This window comes from Delphinapterus leucas, chromosome 14 (genome assembly GCF_059928025.1).
Source record: "Delphinapterus leucas isolate spDelLeu-1000000601 "Yukka" chromosome 14, BTC_Dleu_Yukka2, whole genome shotgun sequence".
Lineage (NCBI taxonomy): Eukaryota > Metazoa > Chordata > Mammalia > Artiodactyla > Monodontidae > Delphinapterus > Delphinapterus leucas.
Window position 1 is genome coordinate 51297238 of NC_143142.1, and position 12266 is coordinate 51309503.

The 12266-nt window shown below is 40.1% G+C and overlaps 1 protein-coding gene across 2 annotated transcripts in view; it reads right to left on the minus strand.

The window, feature by feature from the left end:
• The window catches only part of TPGS2 (tubulin polyglutamylase complex subunit 2), a 56566-nt gene that overhangs the window by 15828 nt on the left and 28472 nt on the right, over nt 1-12266 (minus strand). The gene's annotated exons all lie outside the window — the stretch shown is intronic.

Consider the following 12266-nt stretch of genomic DNA (forward strand, 5'->3'; position numbering starts at 1 on the left):
AAGGAGCTTATACACACGTCTGGCACCCCAGCTTTTGCAGCTACTGCCCAGGGGACATACCTCTTGATTGCCTGGCTCTGCTGGCCAACAAGGCTTATGTTCCTGGGTCCCATAGGACTCTAATAAACAGAGTAACAGATCTTAAGCTATGCCACCAGGGCACAGGGCAGAGGCAGGAGACTGAAATGCCCAGTCTGTAAGTGAAAGAGGCCTATTTATAGATCTTAACTGCAGCCTGAGGGTCAGGCTTATAATTTACCAACATCTAGGGGCCAACTGCAATCCTCTCCAGAGACTGGGGAGGCCAGTGGGTGCCATCTCTACACTCTCCCTTTGCCCTGCCCTGGGTCACCAGTGTTTCTATGAATGGAGGTTGTGCAAACATCTGGTGCTCCAGCTTTTGTGGCTGCTGCTCAGAGGACACATCCCTTGATATCTGGCTCTGGTGAGCAGCACGGCTTGTGTTCATGGGCTCAATTGCATGGTAGCAAACAAAGAAATAGTTCTTAACTTGCTATCTCCCTAGGGCTCAGTGCAGAGGGAGCAGACAGAGTGCCCATCTCTCAGTCTTCCCCTGAAAGAGGTATACGGGTGTACTTTAAAAGTTACTGCCTGAGTGTCCAGCTTCCAACCAGCCTGCATCTAGGTGCTGAGATCCTTCTCTTTGGGACACTGACAGGTCTTGGTATACCCACAACTACTGGGAACCACTAAGAACAAAGTAGGCTGGACATTGACAAAGGTTTGAGAGACAACCAAGAGCCACGGCAGGGTTGAATAATAAGGTTCATCTCTTACATGAGGCCACTCCTTCAAGACTGGCTATTGTATCTAATGCATAGAAACCAACATAGAGGGTCAAGAAAAATGAAGAAAGAGAGGAATATATTCCAAGTGAAAGAATTAGATAAAACCCCAGGAAAAGACCTTAATGAAATTAAGATAAATAATTTTTACCTGATAAAGAGCTCAAATAATGTCATAAAGATGCTCACAGAGGTCAGGGAAACAATACATGAACAAAGTGAGAATTCAACAAAAAGAAAATATAAGAAAGTACTAAACAGAAATCACAGAGGTGAAGGATACAATAACTGAGCTGAAAAATTCAATAAAGGGGTTCAACAGCAGACTAGATGACGTGAAAGAATCAGGGAACTAGAAGCAGTGTACTGGAGTTCATTCAATCAGACCAGCTAAAAGAAAAAAGAATAAGAAAGAGTGAATAGAGTTTAAGGGACTTATGGGACAACATCAAGCAGAGCAATATTCACATTTATAGGGGTGTCAGAAGAAGAGAGAGAGAAAGGGGCAGAAAGCTTATTTGAAGAAATAATGGATGAAAACTTCCCTAACCTGGGGAAAGAAACAGACTACCTGGCAATAAATCCAGGAATCCCAGAGTTCCAAAAGAAGAAGAATCCAAAGAGACATTATAATTAAATTGTCAAAAGTTAAAGGAGAAAATCTTAAAAGGAGCAAGAGAAAAACAACTTGTTATGTACAAGGGAACCCCCATAAGACTATCAGCAAATTTTTAGGTAGAAACTTGGCAGGCCAGAAGAGGGTGGTACAATATATTCAATGTGCTGAAAGAAAAAAAAAAAACCACCTGCCAACCAGGAATACTCTACCTGGAAAAGCTGTCCTTCAGAATTTAAGGAGAAATAAAATTTTCCAGATAAGCAAAAGTTGAAGGAGCTCATCACCACTAGACCAGCCTTACAACAAATGTTAAAGGGAGTTCCTTAAGGTGAAACAAAAGGGTGCTAATTGGTAACAGGAAAAAATATGAAAATATAAATCTCACTGGCAAAAGTAAATGTAAAATTAAATTCAGAATAATCTAATGTTGTCATGGTGGTGGGTCAATCACTTATAGATATAGCATGAAGATTAAAAGACAGAGTAAAGTAACTATAGTAAAAGTAGTAAAATACACTATATTTTAGTAGTAAAAAAAACTATAACTACCATAATGTGTTAATGGATACACAAGATAAAAAAATGTAAATTGTGACACCTTTTAAAATGTGTGGTGGGAAGAGTAAAAATGTAAAGCTTTAAAATGCATTCAAACAAGCTGTTATCAGCTTAAAATAGACTGTTACATTTAAATATAATCCTCATGGTGATCACAGAGCAAAAACCCATAACAGACACAGAAAAGATAAAGAAAAAGGAGTCTAAGCACAGCATTACCAAAAATCATCAAATCACAAAGGAAGCAAGAGAAGAAGAAAGAAATAGAAGAATTACAAAATAGCTAGAAATCAATGAACAAAATGGCAGTAAGTCCATACCTATCAACAATAACTTTAAATGTAAATGAACTAAATTTTCCAATCAAAAAACAAAGAGTGACTGAATGGATAAGAAAGGGCTTATCTAAGGCCAAACTATGTTGTCTACAAGAGATTCACTTCAGATGTAATAACACATAGACTAAAAGTGAAGGGATGGAAAGATATTCCATGTAAATGGAACCAAAGAAAGCTTGGAAAGTTATACAAGACAAAATAGACTTTAAGACAAGGCTCTAACAAGAGACAAAGAAGGGCATTATATAATGATAAAGGGGTTAATCCAACAAGATGATATAATATTTATAAATATTTATGTATCCAACACAGATGCACCTAAATATATAAAACAAATATTAGTAGACGTAAAGGGAGAAAAAGACAGCAATACAATGAAGCAATGGACTTAAGTGACATGTTAGACCAGATGGACTTAACAGACATTTACAGAACACTCCACCGAAAATCAGCAGAATACACACTCTGCTCAGGTATACATGGAATATTCTCCAGAATAGATCATATGTTAGGCCACAAAATAACTATTAACAAAATTATGAAAACTGAAATCATATCAAGCATCTTTTCTGTGCACAATGGTATGAAACTAGAATCAGTTATAGTAAGGAAACAAGAAAATTCACAAATATGTGGAGAGTAAACAACATGCTACTGAGCAACCAATGGGTCAAAGAAGAACTCAAAAGAGAAATGAAAAAATATCTTGAGACAAATAAAAAATAGAAATACAATACACCAAAACTTACAGAATGCTGCAAAAGCAGTTCTGGAGGGGAATTCATAGCAATAAGTGCCTGTTATCAGGAAATAGGCAAGTTCTCAAGTAAACAACCTAACTTTACACTTCAAGGAACAGAGAAAAAAGAACAAACTAGGACCAAAATTAGTACAAGGAGGGCAATAACAAAGATCAGAGCAGAGATAAATGAAATAGAGGCTAAAAAGATAATAGAAAAGATCAATGAAACTAAGAGCTGATATTTAAAAAAATATATAAACAGAGAAACCTTTAGCAAGACTCACCAAGAAAAAAAGAACTGAAAAAAATTAGACATCAAAGAGGAGACATTACAACTGATACCACAGAAAGACAAAGGATCGTGAGATTATGATGAACATCATACACCAACAAATTGGACAATCTAGAAGAAATAAATGAATCCCAAGGAATATACAACCTGTCATGGCTGAATCATGAAGAAATAGAAAATCTGAACAGACCAATTACTAGTAAGGAGATTGAATCACTTATCAAAACCTCCCAAAAAACAAAATTATAGAAACAGATAGCTTCCTTGGTGAATTCTACCAAATACTAAAGAAGAAATAACACTAAACACCTTTTCAACCTAGTCTGAAACGCAGAAAAAAGGAACTCTCCCAAACTCCCTTTATGAGGCCAGCATTACCCTGGTATAATCAGACAAGTACACTCCAAGAAAAGAAAATTACAGGCTAATATCCTTGATGAACATAGATACAAAAATTCTCAACAAAATATTACCAAACTGAATTCGACAACACATTAAAAGGATCATATACCATGTGGAAGTGATTCCAGGGATGAATGGATGGTTCAACATCTGCAAGTAAATCAATATGATTCACCCGTAACAAAATGAAGGATAAAAATCATATGATCATCTCAATACATGCAGAACAAGCATTTCACAAAATTCGAAATCCATTCATGATTATAAAAAACCTCTCAACAAGCAGGTATACAGGGAACATAACTCAACATGATAAAGGCCATATAATTGGCCCACGGGTAACATCATATTGAAGGGTTAAAAGCTGAAAGCGGTTCCTCAAAGATGAGGAAGATAAGGATGCCCACTCTTGCTAATTTTATTCAACACAGTACTGGAAGTCTTAAGCAGAGAAATTAGGCAATAAAGAGAAATAAAAGGCATCCAAATCGGAAAAGAAGTAAAATGATCACTATTTGCAGATGACACGGTATTACATAGAGAAAACCCTAAAGACTCCGCCAAAAAACTTTTAGAACTAATAAACGAATTCAGTAAAATCGCAGGATACAAAATCAATATAAAAAAATCTATTGCTGGGGCTTCCCTTGTGGCGCAGTGGTTGAGAGTCCACCTGCCGATGCAGGGGACACAGGTTCGTGCCCCGGTCCGGGAGGATCCCACATGACGCGGAGCGGCTGGGCCCGTGAGCCATGGCCGCTGAGCCTGCGTGTCCGGAGCCTGTGCTCCGTAACGGGAGAGGCCGCAACAGTGAGAGGCCCGCGTACCGCAAAAAAAAAAAAAGCTATTGCTTTTCTGAGAATAACCAACTATCAGAAGGAGAAATTAAGAAAATGATCCCATTTACAATTGCATCAAAAAGAATAAAATACCTAGGAATAAGTTTCACCAAGGAGGTGAAAACTGTAAGATATTGATGGAAAAAAAATGAAGAAAATACAAATAAATGGAAAGATATTCCATGTTCATGTTTTGGAAGAATTAATATTGTTATGTCCATACTACCCAAAGCAAACTACAGATTCAATACAATCCCTATCAAATTTCCAATGGCATTTTTCTCAGAAATAGAACAATCATAAAATTTGTAGGGAACCACAAAAGACCTCAAATAGCCAAAACAATCTTGAGAAAGAACAAAGCTGGGGGAATCATTCTCCTTGATTTCAAACTGGAGTAGGAAGGGAGAGTAATCAAAACAGTATATTGGCATAAAAACAGACACACAGATCAACAGAACAGAACAGAGACCCAGAAATAAACCCACACATACATGGTCAATTAATTTATGACAAAGGAGTCAAAAATACACAATGGGGAAAGAACAGTCTCTTCAATAAATGGTGTTGGGAAAACAGGACAACCACATGCCAAAGAATGAAACTGGACCACTATCTTACACCATATACAAAAATCAACTCAAAATCGAGTAAAGACTTGAATGTTAGACTTGAAATCATAAAATTTCTAGAAGAAAACATAGGGACAAGCTCCTTGACATTGGTCTTGACAATAATGTTTTGGATTTGACACTAAAAACAAAGGCAACAAAAGCAAAAGTAAACAAGTGGGACTATATCAAACTAAAAAGCTTCTACATAGCAAAGTAAACCATCAACAAAATGAAAAGAGAACCTAGATAACAGGAGAAAATATTCACAATTTTCACTGATTGTGAAAATTCGCTGATAAGAGGTTAATATCCAAAATATATAAAGAACTCATACAACTCAATAGGAAAAAATGCAACAAGCTGATTAAAAAATGGACAGATTTTTCCAAAGAAGTCATACAAATGGCCAATTGTATGAAATTGGTAAATGAAATTGGTAAATGAAAAGATGCTCAACATCATTAATCATCAGGGAAATACAAATCAAAACCACAGTGAGATATCACTGCACACCTGTTAGAACGGCTATTATCAAAAGAGACAACAAATTAACAAGTGTTGGTGAGGATGTGGAGAAAAGGGTGCATTTGCTAGTGGAATGTAAATTCATGCAGCCACTATGGAAAACAGTATGGAGGTTCCTGAAAAATTAAAAATATAACTACTATATGATCCAGCAATTCCACTCCTAGGTATTTATATGAAGGAAATAAAATCACTATCTTGAAAAGATATCTGTACCACTATGTTCACTGCAGCATTATTTACAATAGCCTAGATGTGGAAACAAGCTAAGTGTCCATCGATGGATGAATGGATAAAATATGGTGTGTGTGTGCGTGTGTGTGTATACACACACACACACACCAGAATATTATTCATCCATAAAAAAGGAAATCCTGCCATTTGTGGCAACATGTATGAACCTTGAGGGCATTATGCTAAGTGAAGTAAGTCAGAGAAAGACAAATACTATATAACCTCACTAATATGTGGCATCTAAAAGAAAACTGAACTCATAACTACAGAGACTAGATTGGTGGTTGCCAGAGGTGGGGGGCGGGTGCGGGTGAGCGAAATGAGTGAAGGTGGTCAAAAGGTACACACTTGCAGTTATAAGATAAACTAGTCTTGGGGATGTGATGTACAACAAGGTGATGACAGTTTACAATACTGTACTGTATATTTCAATGTTGCTAAGAGAGTAAATCTTTAAAGTTATTCATCACAAGAAAAAAAATCTGTAACTCTTGAGATGGGTGTTAATTACACCTGTCATTTCACAACATATATGTGTGTGTATATATATATATGTACACACACATATATATCAAATCATTATTTTGTAGACATAAAACTAATAAAATGTTATATGTCAATTATATTGCAATAAAAATTAAACAACAAAAAAATGCTATTAGAGAGACAGAGCAGAGCCACCAGTTTGACCTCTTTTTTGCCTCACCTGATAAGGCAGAGTAGGTGTGTGTTCTGCTGTGGTAATGCCTCTCTGGAGAGTTAGCTGGAGAAAGGGGATCAAGGGAAGAAGAGGAGGAGACCTAGAGGAACGTGGTGTGAGAGGAGATCCTACACAAAATTTTGATGATGCTGGAGCAAAGCAATCACTTCTATAAATTTCAGACCTATGCTCATAAATTATTTCCTGAAACAAATTATTGGCTCAATGAGAACATCTTAAAGGTAAAAAGTAAATACTTCTAGAGCATTTAATGCAATGAACCTAACAGTTCTGAAAGTTCTTAGAAAGTAAAGAAGCACAATAGGATATAAAAAAATATTTCATATGAACAACAAATCATCCAAACTGGTGTGGAAAGAACAAAGGAACAGCTTTGATTCCTTTTAGGAGGTACTAGAAGCACGCATTAAATTCTAAGTAACTCACATCTGTGCACATGTCTGGCCACTCTTCTCTAGCCAATCAAACCACTGAGTACAGAAGGATGAGCTCTCCAATTACTTTTCTGACTTCTTATCATGTCTTATGTTTATACAGGTGGAGGGGCAATTTCCAAACTTTTTGATTTTTGGACCCTTTTGAGATGTGCTACTGAACACTGCTTATATCAACTTTGCTTTAGGTCATACTGTCAGTCAATTCCAGGTACCCAGTGTGTGAGGAAGTGGAGTGTAGCAGTACGATCTGAATTTATTTCCCATTTTTGCCACTAGCTGAGTGACCCTGAGTGTCAAACTCTGTGAATACAGGTTCAAGAATAATCTCTAAGATTGAGTCTACAAAACACGGGAGGTAGGAGGAGGTGGAAGCCTGGGAGGAAGAGAGATTAGGTAATCAGGGTAATTATTATGGTTTTAGGGAATAGCATCTTCAAGAACTATATGTGAGAAGCAAGCTTCAAGCTTGCAGGTAATTGTAAGCAATGTTTTTATATTGTTAAATATACAATAGTTGTCATTTTAATGAAACAGGCTTTGCATTTTCTTGATCTAAGAACTAAAATATACATTCTGATCTTATTTTGTTTTTTCTCTCTTCACCATCTAGTTCTCAATTTCAGAGATGAGTAACATAAAGAACTCTCTGACTCCTTGGGCTAAACATTTATTTTCCTGCTCATTAAGTTATGTGCAGTTTAGGGCTTTCTCCTAATGCCTCCAAGTATGACACATTCTCTGTGCTTTCCGAGAGAAAAAGTGTGTACACAGAATGCCTTTCTCCCATCCCTGGGACCCTAGCACAGGAAGCCTATAGCTGTCAGTGTTCTGACAAAGTTCTTGCTCCCTCTGTCATCCCCGAAGGCCAGCATCCAATGTGAGATTTTGGTCACTAGTGCCATCTAGTGGTAGGGACAAGGAAACTACTGTCTGTAAGTCTTTCTTAACCCAGATTCCATGAGATCCGAGCCGAGATGGGCTGGTAGCCATTGTTCACCTTTAAGTTAGGCTGGAGAGTTTCAATAATAGTGACTATAACATTTATTACAGTATTGATTTCACTCAAGAAAGAAGTTCTGGTAATACTTTATACTGGTATTTAAAAAATATTTGAAATTCATAAAAATAGAAAAAAACAGTGAAATAAAATATTTAATACAATTCAAATAATAACATAAACATGCAAAACGTCAAGTAAACCAAGTTAATAAAAAAAAAATCATTAAACCTGCATCGTCATTTTCATATAAATCACCGTGGCCCCAGCTGTGCTGCCTCCTTGCTGTAGCCTGCATGGTGGGCAGCCTGCATGGTGGGGCTTCCTTCTGAGTGAGGCTTTCAGGGCACCACTTTTAGGTGGCTCCTACACCCTGGCCAGTAACTCAGAGTTGCTGCTGTTTTAATTTCTCTCCTGCACAGTGTGGGAAAAGACTGCTCTTCTGTGGGGAGTAATCTGCCCACTTCAGAGGGCTTCTCTTGCCAGATTCAGGCTCAGTCTCTATTTTGAGGGGATGAAAAAGAAGGGGAAGGAAGAAGACTGGCAGAAAGCAAATGGAAGTCGGGGTGTAAGGATTAGAGAGAGGATTTGGGAGAAAGTCAAGAAGGGAGAGTAACACTGCTGACCAGTGTTTGAAATAACAGTGGCATCAACATGGTATTGCAATCTCCCTGTACCCCAGTGATGATTCTGTCACGTATCTCCCAACTTTTGATTTTTTCCCCCTCCTCCTGAGGAGGCTATCTACAATAGTTTCTTTAAGCTATGCTAGGAAGAGTCCACCACAAGCTGTGTTACTGCTTCATCAGCTGGACCGCAGAGCCACTCTGACGTTTTAGGAGTCGTCAGCTGGATTCCCAGAGAGCCTTCCTGGGCACTGCCTGAGCCTTGAGGGAAGGGGTAAGGGCCGTCCACAGCCTCCTGCTCACCTGCTGTACTTCTGAGAATCCTGTGGCCCACTGTCCCCTCGCTTTCAGAGGCCACTTCACCAGGGAAGTGGGCTGGTGGGGAGATGCAGGATCAGGTTGGCAAAGAGGCCAGGGGCCAGAGCATGGAAATTAATGTTTCTGTAGGTGCTTATCCACAGTGGGCAGGCTCTCCATGAGTCCGTTTGCAACAACAGCAGAGGAAGGGTTGCCCAGAATGCCCATCGATGAGGAGCACTAAAATCTAACTGGAAACATGGGAGAGTGAGCACACCTGCATCTACTGAAACTCTTCTCAGGGAGGATGTCCCATGCAATGGAGGAAAGCCCAAATGGGCTGTGGAGGGATGCGGTGAGATCCTCAGGAGAAGTCTCAAGTATATTCTCAAACTCTTGCCCAAGGAGAGGGGGAAGGCCTGGTTAACGAACCTTTGGTCTTGGTGGGGCAGGTATAACAGTTTGGGGACGGAGCTGAGTTGCCTAAGACGCAGAGGAGAGGCAGCGTACTCTTCCCTAAATCCTTTCTCCACACAACCGTCAGTCTCCCTCTAAAAATGCATGATAAAAAAGAATATAAATACTGGCCTGTCTGGGGCACCACATGTCTTGGTGAAACTCTGTATAAGGCAGACATCAGCCAAGACAACCTTCGGAACAGCAATGCCCCCAGGCGTAACTAGTCCTTAGGATCTTACAGACGGGGACATTAGTGGGGGAAGCCTTTGCACCTGCGGCCGCCTTGCTCCAGAGATGGTGGCTGTGGCGGCCTCACTCTCGGGACTCAACTAAGAACTGTTTATGGAAAAGAAGCTGGGTGACCTTGGGTAAGTTCCACACTCTTTCCCCCCTTTGTGTTTTACCTAATTCACTCATTCATTCAACATTTATTCGTGTCTGTTGTGGAAGAAACACTGTGTTGGGCACTAGAAACAGAAAGGAATGAGGCAAGGTGCAGAGAAGACTGTGGCAGACACATGGGTTGCGTATTCAAATCCATCTTCCTCTACTTCCTCCTTGACAGAACACTCATTTTGTTTGAGATGGTAATGTGCCTGGTTGAATACTTGTCTTCAGAACCTCCTCTGTAACTAGTGCTGGACATTAAAATGTAAACCCATGTCCAATGACGGGGTTTCTAGGAAACTATCACTTCCCGATTAAAACGTGACAGGTATAGCTGGCAACATCCCTTACCTTTTCCCTGCCTTGAGCCTGGAGGTGACAGGTGGGGCCTTAGTGGTCGTTTGGCCACCATAAAGGAAAAGACCAAAAGAATTACAGAGATAATGGCTGAACACTGTCAGGGCCAATGAACCATTTACAACTGCTTACCTCAGATCTTGCTATGTAAGAAAAGTTAACTACCATTTGTTTAAGCTATCCTTAGTTTAATATTATACCTCTTTGAGCCAAACATATTCCTACTTGATCCAGAGACAAATGTGTAACAGAGGAGTGTTGTGGATCTGTAGAGGCAGAGATAACTAGGAAGGAACAGTCAGAAGGCAGGGCAAGAATCAGGGAGGGTGGAGCTACAGAATCCAAGGGAGGAGATAGCTAGGTATAGGAGGGTGGTTAACAGCAAGAAATGCAGGAAAGATGTCAAGAGAGAAGATGACTTTAACAATGAAGAGGCCCCTGGTGATTTTTGACACAGCGGTGTCCACGGAATGGTGGCGGAGAAACAGAGGACGCAAAAGGGTGAAGTGACGGGGAAGTGAAGGAAGGGGGCAGTAATTTACACCAGGGGTCTCTGCCCTGCCACCTGGTTTTGTAAATAATGCTTAATCGGAGCCCTGTCACACCCATGCATTTTAGTACTATCCATGGTTGCTTTTGGTGCTACAACGGCCGATGAGTAGTTGAGATACAGACTGTACAGCCCACAGAGCCAAAAATATTTACTATGTGGTCCTTTAAAGAAATCATTTGCTGACCCCTGATTTAGACCATTTTCCTACATGCTTGGCTGTGCAAAGCAACAAATGGCCAAGCAGCCAGAGGGAGACATAAGGTTGAAAGTTTTGCTTTTGTTTTTGATTTTAAAGAGATGGGGAAGACCCTCTAGGGCAGTTGCCAGTGCAGAGGGAGGAAGTGAGGCACTGGAGAGAGGGGGCTTACCCGTCACAGAAGAGCTACTGGGGCAGAGTGAGAGCACAGTGTGAGGGGTTCCATAATGAAAGGATGCTGTAGGCTGCTCTCTCCCACCAGGGGTGCTTAGAATAAATTCATAGCAGGGGCATGTGAGGGACACGTTTGCAAGAACGTTCAGAACCCGCTCTCTTCTCTGCAGACTGTAGAAAAAGTGAGGCTAAAAAGAGAGGGGATATTCTGCCAAATTGTTTGGTCTCTTGGGCCATAGTTTCACCACCAGTAAATTGAATTTTTATCTGGGGATTGAAAAGTCTAACCAATCAAGAATTGTACAGCACTCTGCAACTATGAAATGTCACTGAAATGTTTAATAACAGAACGCTCCTGACCCCAGGACGCTGCATGGATTAAGAGGCAGATGCTTTCATAGTGATGAAAAGCTTTGTGTAGACATTACGTCTTACTAACTACCACCATCACAAAAGGCAGGTAGCAGGCACAGTGAACATGAATCATGTACGGGCACAAAACCAGGCAGTTTGAAACTGCCTTTTATTAAAATAAAAAGAGGTTGTGCATTTTTTTTTCTCTAACCTTAGGAGACTGCAGCAGGTATACAGTCATTTAGGTTTTAGTTTCAACCTTTTCTTCTGCATTTGCAGCAAAGAATCACGAAATATTAGAAGTGGATGAATCCTTCAATAACACTAATGTCAAGGGCTCCAAATCAAGATGGCAGAGTAGAAGGATGTGGAACTCACCTCCTCCCACAAATACATCAAAAATGCATCTACAAATGGAACAATTCTCACAGAACACCTACTGAACACTAACAGAAGTCCTCAAACCCCTTAAAGGACATGAAAGATCCCCATGTAACCGGGTAGAACGAAAGAAAGAAAAAAAAAGAAAAGACAAAAGGAAGCAGGATGGGACCTGTGCCGGGGGGCGGCGGGGAGAGCGGATAAAGAGGAAAGGTTCCTGCACGCTGGGAAGCCACTTCACCAGTGGGGAGATCAGCTGGGACAGAAGGGGAGCTTCAGAGGCTCACAGGAGAATGCAACAACCAGCTTGTAGCAGGCAGAACAGAGAGAGACTTGCACAGACAGTCCGCACCACTGC